Source organism: Rhynchophorus ferrugineus, unplaced genomic scaffold (assembly GCF_030347505.1).
Source record: "Rhynchophorus ferrugineus isolate W39M unplaced genomic scaffold, kcgeb_rfMv2 rfM2, whole genome shotgun sequence".
In the NCBI taxonomy this organism is placed as follows: Eukaryota; Metazoa; Arthropoda; class Insecta; order Coleoptera; family Curculionidae; genus Rhynchophorus; species Rhynchophorus ferrugineus.
Window position 1 is genome coordinate 37,924,047 of NW_027472581.1, and position 18,508 is coordinate 37,942,554.

Genomic DNA, 18,508 nt, shown 5'->3' on the forward strand with positions numbered 1-18,508 from the left:
TGCCTTCATATCTTCATCTTCAAGTTCCTTTAGCAAGAAAAATTTATTCGGTAAAAATTCAAAGATTTTCAACATACTAAAAAGTAAAGCCTGCCAGTGAAGCCAGTGAACATGAAGCTTAACATTAATTAACTTTTAAATTGAACATTCCTTAGTTAATCAAAAACAAATATCAAACTGACAGGCGATTAAAGAATTCTAAGCACTATTGTATTTAAAAAAAAGGAAGCAAATACCTACCGCAGAGTAGTTGTAATATACATAGGTCTATTTATGGATTTAATTAGTTCGATGAGCCTTGAATGGCCCAAAGCATATCTCTAGGTGCGATAACTAAAATAATTGCAGAAAAATTCGGTGCGGAATGATTTAAACTAAACAATGTATTTACATTAAATTTGTCATATTGTTGGCTTTTAGAAATGTAATTTCAATAAGATATAATAATTTCAACAATAATAATTCTATAATTAAGAGATTAGTACTAATACACTTTTTAAAACGCAATTTAAAAATGTTTTTGGGTCTTTCAAAACTAATTACGGCTAGACTAGAATTTTATGGTCATACTCTTCTTGCTATTTGATTATTTATAATTGTAATAATTCAATGAACTTTAGACAAAAATAATAAAACATTATATTTAATAAGTTATGAAAAAATAAATAAAAAAATGGCGACACTGAAAAGAAAAATAACAAGACACCAGCAATTGTCATAAGGTTAATAATTTGGATAATTATTATCATGATGGCTATGAATATAAAAATATATAAATACATTTTAGAGAAATCTCAATAAATAACTATAAAACATTTATAAGGTTTATTGAAAAAACCAGCTGGTATTAAAACATGAAGTATTTTAAATATTGATTGAGACAAAATCTACAAAATTACCAGAATAAGGTAATTTGAAGAATGGCAAAGAATGTAAAAGTGAAATGGTTATCGAATTAGTTTTACGAATATATAAGTAACTTAGAGATACCGACAATATTGCTGATAATATTATGTGTTGCAAAGTACATGAAGGATACAAGATCTAAAGAATGAAGCAACAAGATAATTTCAGTTTCAGTTCAGCAAAAAAATCAAAAGTAAAGAACAAAAATAACATAAATACATAATGCTTAATGTTTTGCTGCCTGTCCGTAGTCAGGAACGTATTATTATCAGGATATAATATATGCATCAAATTAAACCGAAATATCCTTATAGATATGATGACTAATAATTACGATTGAGCGTTATCTTATAAAAATATAGTGATAAAGGTTATATTTGATTAAAATATATAGTAACAAAAATTGCAAAAATATTAAATTGGATAAATTTAAATAATACTTTAAAAGGAAACAAGCAATATTTTGTCTGACACGGTATACCATTAAAGAATATAATTTGTCCCCATAGGATCTACATATAAGATAAGATCTATAAATTGAGAATGTTGTAGAGATACGTAGTAATTAACTTCAGAAATATCTAAATTAAGCTCCTGCATGCCATGGTCAATCAATCAGCTGTTAATCTGGAAGCAAAAAAACCGAACAAGCAATCAATTAAAGATGTCCGAAACAAGTAAAAAAAAAGAGGCAATAACCTACCGCAGAGTGGTTGTTGCGTCCATCATTCTATTTATGGATTTAATTATTTCGATGAGCTTGAATTATTTCGAGTGACTAATGGGTGGCTACTGGTTTGGTTTTCCGCATATCGTGACGTCGAAAGGCTGGAATAATGGCGGAGGTAATTTTTCGTCCAGAACGGCGGAAATGAAATTGCGAGAAATACGTTGCGGTCTTATTTTCAGCTGTTATCTGGCGATTAAATATTTGCTCCAATTGAACGCGCTGGATGATCATCATGCATATGACCGGTCACAAATGTTAATTAATACTTATTCAGCGCATATATTCAATAATTATATTTCTGATATTTCTCATATTCTTTTTAATATTAGCTTTGTGGTTTTATTATAAAAAATATAAAATTATCTCAGTAATATGATACGTCGATACAAAGATAATTGGAGACTATAACAAATTCACAAAAGTATAGGCTTCTAAAACGCATATAACATTTTTTTTATAACGTCTTTGTTACATACGCTTAGTACAATCTTAATTTGCTATTAATTTATTACTACTTTTCCTATGTACTAATTCACAAGCAAGACGAGTGCGAGAAAATACATCAATATATATTTCTCAATTATTAAATTATAATAACTTATAGCTATAGTTTACACTAAAGGTATATATTTTATATAAGTTCGTATGGTTTTGTTCGCTTCAATCTCCAGACATCCTGCCCGCCGTCCAGCCGTTGTATTGCTTCCACGTTAGTATGATTTAGTAATCTTCTTTCGTGTTTCAAAGCGAAATCTTGGATAACTTCACAAATCCAATTGATTTCCAGGTCATCGCGCAGTTCTTCGTTGGTTACGGGGCGATAGGCATAGGTAATCAATCGTAGAACCTTGTTTTGACAGCGTTGTATGACTAGTTGATTTGAATTTTTAGTGTAACCCCATATTTGCACCCCATAGGTCCAAATTGATATTTTGGTGGCGTTTATATTTTTGACCGATGGTCTTGCGGTTTCTTGGGTTTTTATATTTTCAACGGTAGATGCTGTTTCAGAGATTTTGGCTTTGTCAATTTGTCTTAAGCGTTGTTCTGCTGTAATTTTCTTTGGCTGGAGATTTTTTTTTTTGATATACTGCACATCCTTTATAATTGGCAGGGTGACATTTTTCATTGCACAACAGGCATGTTGCTACATTATTGCGTTGTTTTCTGCACTGAGTTGTGTAATCTTTGGCATTGGATATTGTGGCACATTTCACACATCTTGGTTCCCTACTGCATAAACTTTTAGTGTGTCCAAGATTTTGACAGTTTGTGCATTGTGGTATATTATTATTTTTCTTCGGAGGTACATATAATATTAATTGTATTTTTTATTAAAATGGTGCAGCTTACTACTTTAAAGTACTTTACGAGAGAGTATTATAGATATGTTTTTTTTTTAACAAGAAGCTAACTTTGAAAAATGTTGAGATCATTTAACTTGAAGCTAATATTGTCAAAAATATTTGACTGTTCATTATTATTTTTGAGGGGTCACTGTTGGATCTTGATCCCAAACAGCATAAAAGACTCAGCTCAAATATGATTTCATTATTCATGAATAATGCACAGGAAGATATACAATCCTCATACAAGAAATCATACGTAATTTTAATTTCCTATTCACAGTCTCTTCTCACCAAATATTGTTTTTCTTGATAAAATAAATACTTTCTTTAATTGACCCCATATGATCTTAATCAAAAAATGGTCACCTGAGTGGATACCTAGATGTCGAAAGCCTTCTAAAGCAACCAAAAACGTAAATGTCAGCTACCAATGTTATAGCATATATGTTTTGGCACACGCATAATTTAACATTTTCGTCGCAGACTATATTCAAAAGGGTCAAATTGGATATACTATCACAATAACACAAATTATTCGAGTCAACTTTTGGACCCAAGGAGATGAGAACCATTCTTAAAGTTGTTTGATGCCCTGAACATAGAATAAAGACATTTACGTTTAAGCTTTTCGGAATCCCCGTTACGCGGCTAAATGTAAATGAAAAATGCAACAGCTATATGTGTGTTTTTCTCTCGTTCGGCCTCGGTATTAATAATTCTAACCTAAGCAGTTAACGGCAATTTTTAGGTGATATAATTTGTGTTGTTTATTTACGTCAAGTTTTTCGGTATGTGTTTTTATATATATTTGACAATTACTTCGGATTATTCTGTGTATTTTAATTTATTATGTAATAAAAAGAAAACCTTAAGGGGATCTCTTATGATCTCCTATGTAGGTCCAGGAAAGTTTGTAATCATTTTAAAGATGAAGACTATAGACCAAAATGTGGCAAGCCATGGCCGAAACAAGATGTAATTCCTACTAGTAATTTAAATAGTAAGTATTTTGTTAAATAGTAATGATTGTTTGAATTTGAATGAATTGAATTGAATTGATGATTGCATTGAAATAATTAAGCAATATTTATTGAGATTTTTTACCTTTACTACAAGACAAGGAAAATATGGCCCCAATGGCTATATTACAATCACATAAGTTTTTTGAGGCTGATAGATATATAGGAGATTCTTCTACCCCAACAAGACCCAGAAGTAAGTATACAATAAGAAACTTATGTTTATTATTACAGAATGGGGGTTCTAACTTGAAATGTATATGTTCATTTACAGATAACTCAGCCTGTCCCATCAGCTTCATTTCAGGGTGGATGAAAAACTAATGGCTTTACCCTTATTAAAATGCAGTGGCAGATGGTATAAGCTGTTATCGAAGATATTCTGCTTGCCTTCTAGAAGAACATTAATGCATATACTGAATAAGGTTCTTTTTGCTGCTGGAGTAGTAACCTCTAATTTTGGTTAGTTCAGAAACTTGACTGTATAGACCGAACTGCAGTTATCATATTTGATAAAATGTACCTCAATTTAGATAGGTTGTTAATTTAGTTGATTCTAAAAAATAATACAACAAAACCATTAATGGTTATATTATCTTATTTTAATGTTTGTTTTAAATATTAGAGAGAAGATAATATCAGTAAATTACGTGTTTTGGGTAGAGGAGATATCTCTGTGATTATATCAATGTCTTTATGGTCATAGAAAATTAATGTAATTGTAATATATCAATAAAATATATCTATTTTTTTATTTTCCCAGTAAAATTAAAATAATTTTTTAGAATTCTCGTTAAACATTTTTAAATTTCCCGCCAAAACTAAATGTCGTACGGCGCATGCGTAAGCGCCTTCACGCGGGGATTCTGAGCGTAACTTAGAACCAATTTTAACATAGGAGATGCGCTTGTAAGTTTCTTTATTCTATGGCCCCGAATTTAAATCTCCAATTCGTGTGTCAAGATTGGTTCTAGTTTTTACACATCGTGACAGCACTGCGCTCTTATAACAACTGACAACTGACAATGTCTCAATTATTTGAAATTAGCTTTTGTGTTGTGATTGTGCTTCGGAATGTGTGAAAATATTTAGGCAACGTGGTATATTTATTATCAATGTGGATATTATACGATCGGTAAACATGGAAAAATCATGAAAAAGGCACTCAAATGTACCGACATTCGTTTGTAACGCATGCAAAATGAAGTTGTACATTCGTTCGTTTCGTTCTTTTCGTTTTTTGTGCCAATGTTATAGAGATGCCAAAATATTGACGATTGCTATTTGATCGATAAATGTCGGTATAAATGTAAAAAATAGACAGTATAAATATCAGGTATCAGGTATCATCAATAAAGGTATCATCAGTGTCGAAGCCGATTCCATGCACGGACAGTGTTTCATGGTACGGACATTGTTATTCATAGACCTGATATTCGAAAACTAATGGCTGACGCAAAGTTTACAAAATGTTAACGCCTGATAAGACAACAACATGGGAATCTTTTCAAAGTATTGTTCACAACATTCGCGGTAACCACAAATCATCAGGGTACAAACACGTAATTGACAATTTGTTGTAAAATTACTATAGGATTGGAGATCGAAAGTCCTTCAAAGTACATTTTCTGCATTCACATTTTGATTTTTTCTCACAAAAATTGGGCAACATAAGCTCTTATTGCTCTGAGTGGGTACACAAAGATATAGCGAAAATAATTTTGGGACGAAGGCATCATGAGCGGTAACTGTTGGAAACCCAAACAGTATAAAAGAAAAAAATTAATAAATTGCTTTTAATGGCCAGAAATAGTAAAATAATGAAAAACACTAGAACCAATTTAAAAAAAAAACAAGCTGCGGATTTGCATTCAGCCCCCCAATTTACCTTAAACAACTTTGGTTACACAAGTTCAAAACCATGTATACTGGCGTAATATATGATACTTAAAAGAAAAAGTGATGTTTCGCTAAAATTGTGCTACAAGTCGATCAAAATTAAACTTTTTGAATTACGTTTCGGAATTGCTTTCCCCTATACTAACCAGATCTAGTTCTCCAAGATTGGATCTGAACCAATTAATGAAATAAGTTATAGAAAATTGAGGGAGTATATGCTAATGATTAGAAATCACTCATCATATATAACAAACAAATTTAGTGCTTTATTGTTATTCGTACTTGTTGTATCGGGTATGTTGTATTTGAACAACACAAAATAACTTGAAAAACACACTAATGCGCTTAAATATTATATAAAATTTTCTAAGTCTGATAGCAAATGTATTAACATAAAAACATATATAAAATGTAAACATTATTCTCAAAGATAAAACAAAATTCTTAGTGAGCGTTTTTGACAAGAAAAAATGTCCTGGTTTGACGATTTTGTTCACCTTAACCATAGACGTTTTAGTGTATAAGAGTGATATATTTACAACGGGAAAACCTCTAACTTTTAAATCAATACGGACCCATTGATAATACCAAAGCCAACGTTTCAATATTACGTGGGGGTATGTGTCGACCTGAAGAAAAATACACAAACAGTTTTTTGTTACAAATATCGTTATCCGTTCTTTTCTTTTCTTTTCAGGCATGATAGAGAATTTCCCTCGTTCGGAAACTCTGACCCTAATCAACCTGAACTTGACGTTAATTGAACCGGAAACCTTTAGAAATGTACCAAAATTGAAGCATTTGTCCTTGTCCGTGAATCGGATATCCCCAATATCTAAAAGAACTTTTAATTTAATTACTAACATACAGGTGAGTAAGAAGTTTAAGAAGAATAATTTATTTAGTGAATACTTAGAGTTTATTTTTGTTAAGTAAATATACTACAGAGAAAATATAAATTATAAAAGATGAAACAACTAACATTGTATTTTTCTATTTAATATTATTATATTATTATAAAGATTTATTTCAGTTTAGGAAACAGCTAAAAATCCTCTGGGCCTAAGTGTAAATCAGGCGTATAGGGCGGTTGAGAAGTGATGAGTTACTCTAATATAAATAAAATCTAGATATCTTACTTAATTTTTTACATTATCCAAGTTTATCATAATTACACGTTTTTTAAAATTTTGTAGTAGCTATAACATTGCAACCGTCAATTTAATTTGCATCTTTCGATATTGCATTTAAGCTTGACTAATTCCAGAGCAATTAGCTTTAATTAACTAATTCATTGAAATAACTAAGCATTTGTCAAAAGCTTTATTGGGCTCAGTCAGTAATTTAATGTACAGAGATGTACACAGAAGTAGTGTTAAAATAATGAAACGCATAAAATATATTTATAGTTTATTCAAAGTTTTTCCATGCGTCGTGGATATTTGTGACATCCAAACATTACAATGTTGCCGCATCAACTCTGAGTTTTAATTCATTAATAAAATAATTGAACAAAAATGTTTTAATTTATTTCAACATTATGCTACATCTAAAAGCTACAGTTAATTATACAGCAAAAATAATTTATAGGTAAGAGTTAAAACCTCTTATCACTATTGCTTTCAAAAATATTGCATACGTTTAACAGCTGGTCGCCGTGCGGTTGTCAGATGTACGCTAAATTATTCAAAATATTAGTTTTAATTATTAGAGGTTATAAACTGGCAAACATTATATTAGCCCTTTATTTTGATAAATTTTAAGTCGCTCCGTAATATATCATATTACTTTGTTTGAAAATGCCGAAAACAATAGATATTCAGTGTCACAAAATGATTGCGCCTTTAATAGGTTATTTCGAAAACGAACGAGATAACGAAGGCCCCCTTTTTCCGGTAAATTCCATTAGAGAGGTAATTATTGATGATATTATATAATATAAGTTCCTACAATTTTATTGAAAATATTTTTAGCGGGTTGCTGCCGTACTAAATATTACTGTGGGTACTGTCAATAACATCGCTTACAAAATGTAGAATAATACGTTAGATTCACTCAAGAAAACCCGTCTACATACAAAATGGGTGACGAATCTTGACCATATTGATATTGGCTCTCTTTGAGACCAAATATACGAAATGTATAAGAACAGTAAGCACACAAACTATTTCATCGATATAATATAATTTAATAAAATTATTTTAGAGAAAATTGTCTCTCTGGAAAGTATACATAAAATAATTAGGGATGTGCAGCTTTTTGAGGGATGTAATGAATAATGAATATGTCCTTTCATATACTCTTACAGAGCATAGGGTTCAAATGGTGCAAAGATAACCCTCGGAGAGGTTTAATGGAACTTCCAGACATTACCTTAAAAAGACTTCAATTAAACGTATAAAATAATATAAGAAACTTGAATATTTCGAAATGGTTCATTGTGGCACTCTTGGCAAGAATAATAAAAAAAGTGTAAAGACAATAAAAATTGATGGAAAAAGGTAAAAGTTACAATAGCATTCAATTGGGTTTTGTTGGTCATTATATGTATTAATAGTAAATTGTAGATATATTGCTGGTTGAGGAGAATATTTCATCAAAAACTGTTTCGATATGTGGAAGGAAGCATTGTCAACCATAACACCTTTGGTTTGGATGAACACGATAAGACATACAAAGGAAGTAATTGATAAATGGTGGAATTTAGTGATTGAATTAGATAGTGAGTCGTAAGGTGAAAGTGACTGAAGGAAACTTTCAGGATATGTGATAATGCTAGAAATTCCTGAGACAGAGTGATGAGAGTGAAAACAACTAAAGGTATGCACATAATTAATTGAATATAGCTTTAGAACATGGTATTGTAGGGCGCGAACGATTGTATGCACAGATATGATTGTAATTGTTCAAAATTAAACATAAGCAATAGGATAGAACGTACGAGGATGACATAATTCAGTGATTAATTTGATCAAGAATGGTATACACAGGTAGTAGCCAAAAGCCAATAAAAATACAGTGATACCAAACCAGATGACATGATACAAAACAAGATGACTTACCAAGTAAACACACCATCGAAGGAAACAAGAACTAAACGTAAAAAGTAAATATGCTGTCGAATGAAAGTAAAATACGTTTCTCAGATATACAATTGTTAATTAGATGGATTAGGCCTCCAGGGGGATGGTGTGGAAGAGTTCAATGTAAACAAAACAAATCTAACCTACAAACTATTATACCTGTGTTCTTAATTGTAGTTTTAAGTTCTTCGATAATATATGTATTAGATGTACTATAATGTTAAAATAAGTTATATTTGATAACATTTTTGTTCAATTATTTTATTTAGATTACAATTTTGTTGTATGTCAAAGCCAAACTGAATTAAAACTCAGAGTTGGTGCGGCAACATTGTGATGTTTCGATTGTAATGTTTGTTTAATCAAGATGACTTAAAGTTATTATCGCGAATATCGTGGTATCTTTGTAATGGTTTAAAGATATTTCCAAAATAAATAGTCTCTAAATTCATCAATCTTCTTAAAACATAAGGATAGTTAGCAATCGTAGTTTGGTCTAGAACACCATAAACACAAAATTTCTGCTTGTGAGTGTTAATCATACCATTATTCGCCAGTTCATCTTTGGGTAATTTTTAATATGAAATACTCAGGGTTTTATAATATCAAACTAAGCTAGGAAATGATTTCGCAAAATCCAAGATAAGTTAATTAGTTCATATAGTATCCAGTGTATTTTTTTAAAAAATATTCTTATACTGTGTAAATATTGCAAAACATACTGTTGAGTAAGATTCATCAAATTATTCAATTGCGAATTTTCATTGCTTTGATGATTTTTCTTTGAAATTTTTAGAAGTAGGTTAGCCCAAGAAGTATTCTCCTCTTGGCAAATTCTTTTTTGTTTTTTCGTCAAAGGAATAAATAATAAATAGAAGCCGTATAGCTTTTTCAAAATAATATTGTTGACTCGACCAGTTTTTTATGTCAGAAATAGCAATATTATTTTACTTTCAATATAAGGGTTTCTCTATAGAAATATATGAAGATTTGTTAGTTGGGCAGCTGTTTAATCGATCCAATCTCAATATAGTTAAAAAAAAAAGGTTATAACGGATATACTCCAATCATCATCTTTTAGAACGAGGAACCGATAAGCTAGCTTAGTTGCATTAGATAGTCGAAATTGTTCAGTAGATAAATCACGGGTTTTTAATGCACTTTTGAAGAAATCTATGTCGAATAGCTTCAATAATTTGTTCTTAACGCGCAACAGATACAGATCTGCTCAAATACTGGATGAGTGGATAGAGTGAATCGGGTATTGGTGAAGAATCTTACTATCATAAATTCCGCCACCATTTTGTCATCAGTTAATTGGATAATCTCAAAAGCGATAGTCGATGAAAATTTTAATAATTAAGAGTCGATTGATGATATAATTATAACAAGACATATAACAGATTACTTTGAATATTAATTACAGATATATAATTACATATTACTGTGGAATATATTTGGATATCCAACTTATCAAAAATATAATGGAAATACATATTAGTGCTTGAAATATACCGGGGATAGATAAAATTATATATAGACCAACCAAAACAGTACAACTTATTGCATGTATGGCAATACTGCTTCCGCATAAATAATGTTACGTGTATGTATCACTCGGTATACATGCGAGGGTGAAGCATAAAACTTTTTTTTTCTTATTCCAGATTGACCAGCTAGAACCAAACGGTCTTTTGCTGATGTCGCTTCGGGTTCGGGATAGAGACATTTTGCGCGCGACAGAGACCTTCAGGTAGGACTTGGATTGTCGTAGTTGGTTTAGCTACTGGGGTTTGTGGATGGGTAGGGATTTGATCAAGTTGTTTTCGTTTTCTAAGGTGCCTAAGGAGAACCTTACACTGAACATGTTCGTGAAACTTTTCACGAATGGGATGCCTGATTCGAGCTGAGTGTTCACGTTCCTCATAAACCATGGGGCATTGAGTTACGTGCGGAATTTTTTAGACTGGAACACTTATAGTAGTGCAAGTTGTCTCTCAGAGACGTACCTGTACCACACCTGTGCTCCATAGAGGCAGACTGGATAGACTCGCATATTATACAGAGTCGCGTTCGGGGGATTGCGAGTTTGCTTTTTCTGCAGAGGAGTGGATATAGTAGGCTGTACACGCCATTGCCTTTGAAAATAGCGTGCTGTATTTGAGCTGACCATTGGAACCTGCGGTCGAACTGGAGATCGAGCTATGATACCTTCTGGAGCCAGGGGATGGGGACATGGGATAAAACATGGTCAAATATCATCGGTGAAGTGGAATAGTGGGCGACACCTTTAAGGTTAACTGACAGAGATCGATAAATATTAAAAATTATTGTGGTCAGACAATATAAAACTTCCGCGGCAAAAATGACTGCAGAACTTAACCCCCATTTATTTCAGTAAAACTGTTTCGCTAAGAAAGGTAAGGTGGGAGCTTTACAAAGCTTACATTCATGTAAGGGTTGCGATTTCGAAACCGTTTATAAGGGAAGCCTCAGCTGTGAAGGAAATGGTGCAACCATCATAAAACCTGGATACCTGATTTACGACTTTTCGAGCACAGAGTAAGGAATAGATTTCCATCTCCAACATCAATAATCTAATTGGCGGATATTTTGCTACGAGAATTGGGCAACACTGGAAAATATTCAATCACTCTATTTGGAGAATTGCAGCTGTTTTAAAGACAAATGACTCGTGTTTATATTATTTTGTACATCTGCTCTAGATGTATGAATTTGCTGAGAAAAACTAACATATTATTTCTATTTAAAATTCAGTATAAAAATATTATAATAATTATATATAATTATATTATTATACTAAAATATTAATATATAATAATTATTATATATTAATTATTATTATATATTAATATTAATATATAATATTATTATTATTATTATTAATATATGGTGGAAACTTATTTGTACGTCTAATATATAAAACAAAGACATTATTTGCTTCAATAATGCCTAAAAGCTTCATTAATGATTAATGGAATCCTAATCTATATAATGTAACCGTGTCGACTGTAAACGAAAAACAAATTAATAAGAATATAGCAAAATATAGCTTGGGTTGTAGAAATTTTCAATTCGTCTGTTAACAAAGTTTTCTATATCGGCCTTCCTTAAGCGATGACTGTCGACCTTTGAGTTTTGACGACAAAGAAATGGTTTTATTTTAGAGCTAAGAAGAATAGTTTCTAAAAAGAGAATCAGTAGAAACGAAAAAAGCTTTTTTATCGATAAAAGAACGGAATATTGAAAAGGTTTAGAAATAATTGCGTCCTATTTAAAAATAATGAACTATAATGTAGCTCGTATATAGAGAGTGTCTTATTTTGGAAACAGAATATAAATAATGAGGTCAGTTGCTGTTTTTCGACCTTGATTGGATTTTACCTTTAACAACTAAACAAATATCGAAAATAAAGGAAACCATATACAGAATAATTGAGTAATAATACTATAATAAGAGAAATAAGTGTAAATAGAGCACCGTTGGTAAAACTGTTATTCTTTAAAATCGTGAAGTAATATTATGTAATTTTATTAAATAGGAAATATTTATTCTGTTAATGAATATTAATATAATAAGCGTTGTTTACAAAATCTACTTTCATGTTAATACTGAAGTATTGCAACTTCTGTGTAATTCTATTATATATAAGTGTAATGTAATTCTTTATATCTGCAAGTAGAAATACATATATGTCATTTTTAGGATATATATAAAACTTTTATTAGTGTGTAATTAGATTTTGCTGATATAACTTACTAAACATTAGTAAGACCTTCGTGATTTGTACAATCCACAAATGATCGAAGAACAAGATTATTTTCACGGGAAATAATATTGGCAGAAGTTGCTGCTATACTATTTGAGATAAAAAGGATGTTAATAAAATAGCTCTTTTTATTTAATTTGGTTTACCTTATTGAAATTTTAGTGAGCTCTAAAAAGCACTATTCAATTTCCAATAGTTCAATTTGAAATCAATTCAAAAGTGCTTTATTAATGTCGAAACTTGTGGCTGTATAATCAATAGATTAGGCCAATAGAGCGTAGAAAACTAATTAACAAGACTTAACAAAACACAGCGAGCAAGAACCGAAGCGAAAAGTTTCCTTTTTAGTATAAAAGTCGTCTTATTTTTCTTTGATTTGCTGTCAGCACTTTAGCTTTTGACGACAAGAAACGGTCGGCTTTATTTCGAAGGTAAAAGGATAGTTTCCTCTTGATAAGAAATATGCTTCAACAAGACACTGCACTATTTAATGCCGGTAATGGAATAGAAAATTCAAAGAATTGGTATCAATGTACTTAGTGCTATCTAAGTACTATCTTATCTTAAAAAGTCATAGAAGAAACTTTTTAATTATCTTTTTAGAAGTATTTATTATATATCATTATATATGAACATTCAATATATAAAGGTGGGAAATTATTAAATTATATGTGTGTATTACTGAATTTAAAACAGCTTTTCTCTGATTTGAATTTTTCCAACCATGGGTGGAACCAACGTGGCCAATATGCTGAGTAACCCGGTTTACTGGCCTAGCTGAGATTTTTATTCTAGGTTAGATAATACCTTTATATCATTCTGACACTGACTGTAGAATTTTTTTGATTTCTGAGTGAAAAATTGACTAAGTGATTTGTCTCTTAATCTCGAAGCTAACTTTACATCATTAGGAGAGTTTTGCAGAGACCTAAAATATGGTAGTCGGGCGGCTACATGATGGATGAAAGTTGTTAAAATACGTGTGGTTTAGTATTGCAGCGATAGCCTTTATTATTTCAATATAGAAAATAATAGCGTTAATCAGTAATGGTTAAACCATGTTCGAAAACCTCTCTCCAATCGAACACCAATCTAATCAAACATTTAAAAGCATTTTGTTACCTATTATAAAATTACATACCGAAACATTGAGTGATAAAAAAACAAAACGAATATAAGGAATTGAAGTAAGTGACTGATGAAGTATATGAATTTTTCGTTATAATCGACATAATATATATATATATGACCATAAGCAATATATTACAAATGCTTACCTTTAAACAATTACAAGTATCCAGCTTAGAGAATTTGTGACAGTCGTAGTTGGCAGTTAAAGTTTACAAAAAGTAGCGAGTTATAAGTATAATTTAAACAGCATAAATTGTAATTTGTGATATTGTGTTTCCCGCAGTTTTATTCCTTACAGTAAAGCCTGTTTTAATCACCCTATAATTTAAACTTATTACTGTTCGTTTTTTTACAAAACAAAAAAAAACGTCGAAAACAATGTTTCGCCTACTTATAGTTTTCATTATTTATTTGTAAGATCTACAAAACTAGCCAGCAAGTTTTAATTAAAACAACGGTAATTACTAGTAAAATTACTGCAATTTTGGTAGGTAAATAATGACGTACAAAAGCTTATCGCGGCATTATTTATAAGGTAAACGGAAAAGTTAGCCAGTAAACGAAAAACAGGTGGAAAATTTATGATTTTCCGGAATTATTACTGCTACGTATAACTTTTACGATCTTTTATTTTCAATAGAAACTACAACTCCGTGTAAATTTACAAAGCGTAAAATGTTGATTATACATTTAACTTTTAACTTCTGTTAATATTTTGTTTCTTTTAAGTTCTTTTTATTAAAATCATACGTGTAGTTATAGTAGCGTAATTCATATATAGATGTTGGTTACGAGTAGATTCTCAGCAATATTTATTTAATGTATGAATATTAAAGAAATACAATTGAAATTATTAATAAAAAATAAAAAATAGAATAAATTAAAGTTTATTGTTTTTAACGGCGTTTGTGAATAATGTTTGAGTGGACACAAAATGGATAGAAGCAAAATAATATAGTTTCTTGGTACAATAAAACCTATGGGCCTATAAATTAAGCTTTATTGAAAAATATGGGTACAATATATTGAAAATCGTAGCCACTGCTTTTTTCCATCTTTCACGCAATTTACGAATTTTATCTTGAAAGAACTATCTTTTTAAGCTATCCACGAATCGACCCATTTTTTGCTAACTTCATAAGAAGTGAAGCGCTGCTTAGACAGGCCATATGTCGGGGCTAGTACTAATCATAAACAGCAAGCAAGCATAAATAAGCTAGCGAATTAACAGACAAGAATATGATACACGAAAAACTGGAAATAACATTAAGGGTTATTCACGAATTTTAATATATATAGGGCTGAGAAGAGTACGTCGTCGTTTAATGCAAAATAAACGTTATTTCTTAATGCGTATGACTCAATTCTTACAAATGTTATATATAATTTTCAATAAAAGCGGAATCATGTTGAAATGGAATGCTAGGAAGCTGATGAAACTGTGATGAATTAACAAAATTCTTCTATGTATGTCATTATTTAAGAAACTACATTTTAAAAATTACAACCACTGTACTACTACCAACATCTGTGAATTTAAAGACTAGAAACTTCACTAAAATCTATAGTGGGGTAAAATTGCACATTCTTGGTGACAAATACATGTTACTTTTGTGATATAAAAAATATTCTTAAATTATCTATGTAGAATATCCATCGTGGTGTCTATAATGTAGAACGTCGTAGTGATTGAGCTAAATATCGTTCCTGTCCAAATCGTGAATTTGGACTAAAAGAAGTTGGTTATCATCGTTCTATAGCATCGACCAGGATGAAATTACCATGGTTATTTGGCATTTGTGACTGAATTATAACCACTAATTTAAGAAGTCGCTGCAAAACAACATAGTAGTCACATGCTGACAGAAATTGGATTGATTGGCTAATTTTGATTTTGCAATATTTGTAAAAGTTCAAGGAAAGTTTATATGATAAAAAATGTGGAATAATTTCGAGGAAAATAGTCAAAATAACAATTTTCTTATCCATACAAAGTGTGACTGTCTTTGCCATACGTACCTTCGAAAATTTGTTTTATAAATTAAATGATTGATTAAATCTACCGATGACTACTCTGATTAGAATATATAATTAGAATATATATTAAACATTAAGATAATTTCACGACACTGATCGCTAAATATTTTATGACTATTTATATTTTAGGCAAACGTAGGTATTTTTGGCTAGGTACATCGATTCAATAACGTGAAAATCATGTGGAAAATAATGGTATATATTTTAAATATGATATAATAATAGGGCAACGGTAATTGCAAATCGTATTTTAATTGCAGTCGAAAAAAAATTTGCGAAGAACAGAGTTGAATCAGTGAGTGTTTATGGAAAAGATTTGTACTTTGTAAATGTATATCACGTTGGCTATTATAATATTTAGTCACAAATTTACTACGTGAGAACTTTGTGTACTTTATTGCAATTATTACTTTTATTATTAACAAAGCTACGGAGAAGGAGATTCGAGTTATTATGTGTGTAAGTTACGAGCACGAAAGAATGAAATTGAGCGATCCTCCAGACACAGTGCTTTTGTGATCCGACATCCACGAGAAGCATTCCACTTCGATTCGGAGATAGATTTTGGTAACAAACTAGTTAAAAGACAGGTTTGTCAGCATTGTAAGGTATTAAAATACAGTGGTGAATCTACTGGGTTATGTTGTGCCAGTGAAAAACTAAAATTATAACAACCTCTAGATCTATTACACCCATTAGTTTCCGGGATGAGAAATGATGCTAACCTCTTCTTAGTAAACATTCAAAAATATAATAGTTGTCTCCAAATAACGTTGTTTGGCGAAACGCATATTATGCAGCACAATTTCGTGTCCACTTTTAAGGTATCATACGATAAAAGATACTAGTAGCGCTGTTGTCACTGTCAGATGCAGATCATCAACCAACAGTGAATTTAACTATGGTCCAATAGCTACAAACGTTTTATCATTAGAACAACGACTTAGTAAAACTTTTCAATATTGTATTGGATCTAATGTCATCTGACAGCCATAATATTGTTTTCAGATCTGATAAAGGACCTACCGATGGACACGGAGAGGCTATTTGTTATTGTCGGTGAAAATTTGTAAAATAATTGGAAGGGGTAAAAACTCTCCACCGGGTAAAAATGAGAGCGGAAATGTAATACGATTCAGGGTCGATGTTGATAACTGTCCTAGACTGACCCATCAGTTGGGATTGTTGTAGTACATCGACTTTTTGTGGTCGATCACGCGCCATAGAAAACTATTCTTCGTTTACCTGGCAAATGAAATGGGTCGTAATGTATCTTTCCCTTTCAATGTAATAATCATAAAAAGAAACAGTCAATTAATCAACTGCTAAGCTGTCTGAAAGTTGGTTGAGGATTTGAGCTGGGGTTTAGTCCAGTAAGTATTAGACAATTGGGATATACAGCGTCAGCGTTACCATCTAAAAAAAGCGTTTGATGGGCTTCGACAGTAGATTTCTTAAAATCAAATAACGAAAGTAATGCATGCTATTTTGCAGGCTCTATGATTAGCGTCTGTATACAGTGAGTAACTCAATAATACTAAATGAAAACTTAAATGACCGTTGTGTTATGTAGAGAAATATCAAAACCATCAAATTTAACAGTTGAATTAAGCTTTTTATCAATTATTTACGTTGCATACTTTGCATTTTTACCGATTTATATAAACAAAATTAAAGCACCTTCAAGGTGCTCTATAACCATTTATTTTAGATTTAATATAAACGCAATAACTTAGAGAAATAAACTTTAATATCCAGTACTTTATTAATAATCTATAAAACAGTTCGCTGTAATTGCCCCGCTTCATATTTTACGGTTTTAATAAATACCCGCCCGAACGGCACTATATCAAACATAAACAACCCTTGTAAAATATTTTCTTTAATATCGAAGTCGACGGTCAAATCCATCTGGCTGTCTACTCTCCTTCCCCAATCTTCTTTGGCCTCGAACTTGTTGAACAAACAAAATTTATTGGCGCACCCACACATAATAACTCCGATTGTCTTTGTAGATTAAGTAATAAATCATACAGCAAACGATAGATTTAGTTCACGGTGAGCAAGGGTCAAAATATATTTCGTCCGTGTTACTCGAACAGAATCAATAAACTTTACCGGTTTTCATTTACGCTAAGGTGCCGGCCGTACCCCTCCGATTTATTAACTGACCCTTTTGCGTTTTCAATGAATAGGGCATTTCTGCGTCTTTGCGGGGCTGTATCGCTATTTTTTTTGCTTAAGATTTAAATTAATGATTTCCGGTCGATTTTCGTTTGGACAGGGTGATTTATTTTCGACGAGTTTGGGGACCAGAAAATATTTAATATTGCATGTATGTAGTACTTAAGAGGCTGAAACTTAACTTATTTATTACTTATTAATTAAACTTATTAACTTAGAATTTTGGTGTATAACGTTTGATAGTTTGTAACCTCTAATTAGCTATATATATACATATTAAAGGGCTTAGCGATCATTTTGTCTTTTTTTTTAAGAAAACGGGGGCACTTGGAGGCGTGAAATTTGGCACGGTTAAAACTCATATCGAGGAAGAATTTTT

The 18,508-nt window shown here is 31.1% G+C and overlaps 1 protein-coding gene and 3 long non-coding RNA genes across 9 annotated transcripts in view; 3 read left to right on the forward strand and 1 right to left on the reverse strand.

The window, feature by feature from the left end:
* The window catches only part of dtn (transmembrane protein 132C dtn), a 419,781-nt gene that overhangs the window by 40,148 nt on the left and 361,125 nt on the right, over window positions 1-18,508 (reverse strand). The window lies entirely within an intron of this gene.
* LOC143191080 (uncharacterized) lies at window positions 3,690-4,746 on the forward strand. Of its 2 annotated transcripts, XR_013004400.1 has the most exons (3): window positions 3,690-3,985; window positions 4,102-4,200; window positions 4,279-4,746. It is a non-coding gene; the product is annotated as an uncharacterized LOC143191080 (long non-coding RNA). The 2 variants fall into 2 exon arrangements; XR_013004399.1 differs by lacking the exon at window positions 3,690-3,985 and having other exon boundaries at window positions 3,992-4,200.
* Window positions 7,559-9,410, forward strand: LOC143191081 (uncharacterized). 3 transcript variants are annotated; one of them, XR_013004402.1, is made up of 6 exons: window positions 7,559-7,816; window positions 7,877-8,054; window positions 8,109-8,404; window positions 8,461-8,723; window positions 8,771-9,009; window positions 9,050-9,410. It is a non-coding gene; the product is annotated as an uncharacterized LOC143191081 (long non-coding RNA). The 3 variants fall into 3 exon arrangements; XR_013004401.1 differs by having other exon boundaries at window positions 8,461-9,009; XR_013004403.1 differs by having other exon boundaries at window positions 8,461-9,009; window positions 9,069-9,410.
* Window positions 10,488-11,730, forward strand: LOC143191082 (uncharacterized). The gene is made up of 3 exons (XR_013004404.1): window positions 10,488-10,592; window positions 10,654-10,739; window positions 10,825-11,730. It is a non-coding gene; the product is annotated as an uncharacterized LOC143191082 (long non-coding RNA).